The sequence below is a fragment of the Anarrhichthys ocellatus genome, unplaced genomic scaffold (genome assembly GCF_004355925.1).
Source record: "Anarrhichthys ocellatus isolate YVR2014 unplaced genomic scaffold, GSC_Weel_1.0 scaffold3724, whole genome shotgun sequence".
Classification (NCBI taxonomy): Eukaryota; Metazoa; Chordata; class Actinopteri; order Perciformes; family Anarhichadidae; genus Anarrhichthys; species Anarrhichthys ocellatus.
The window spans coordinates 1,659-2,374 of NW_022283698.1; positions in this window are offsets into that span (position 1 = coordinate 1,659).

Here is a 716-nt window from a genome sequence, read left to right on the forward strand (position 1 = left end):
AACTATAAGCTGTTGGGTCTTCAAGCTGGACTCTAGAGGTTTGACCTGGTCTTGGACAGGAGGACTTGTCTCTGGACGGGATCGGCCTCACTGAGCTTTCACAAACAGGAAGTTATGTTACAGATGGAGAATGATGAAGTCTCACTGCCACCAGAGCTGAGCACATGTTTAAAACATTTACACCTTTTCACATCATTTATACAAACAGGAGAACCGTCCTGATGCTCTGTAGAGTTCCACCCAACAAACCAACAGAGACGTTCATTCAACTTCCTGTAAATCCTCAAAACAAGTCCAAAGGTCCATTAATGTGAGAAGGGAAGTCTTATAATAACCATTTTATCTCCACATATTATGACTCTCTCATATAATTGCTATTGTTCGACATGTTTGTAACATGTAGCAATAATACAAAGAATCATTTCTTCAAATGCTTCGATGGAGAAAACAAACCAGAGTAAAGAGTTGGACTCAGACCTGGTGGACATCACAGCAGAAAGAAACAACAACTATGTAGATTTCTATTGTTATAGTAAATACGACTGACGTGTGATCAGCTGTACAAACACAGAACCAATCGATTGCAACACAACTGGACTCAACTGAACTGAACTCTACTGAGAAGATGTAGAATAAAGAGTAAACGAAACCTCTCCGTGTCTCTGAGCCCTGAGGTTTGGCAAAAAAGTGCTTCGTTGCTGCGATAAGTTGACCAA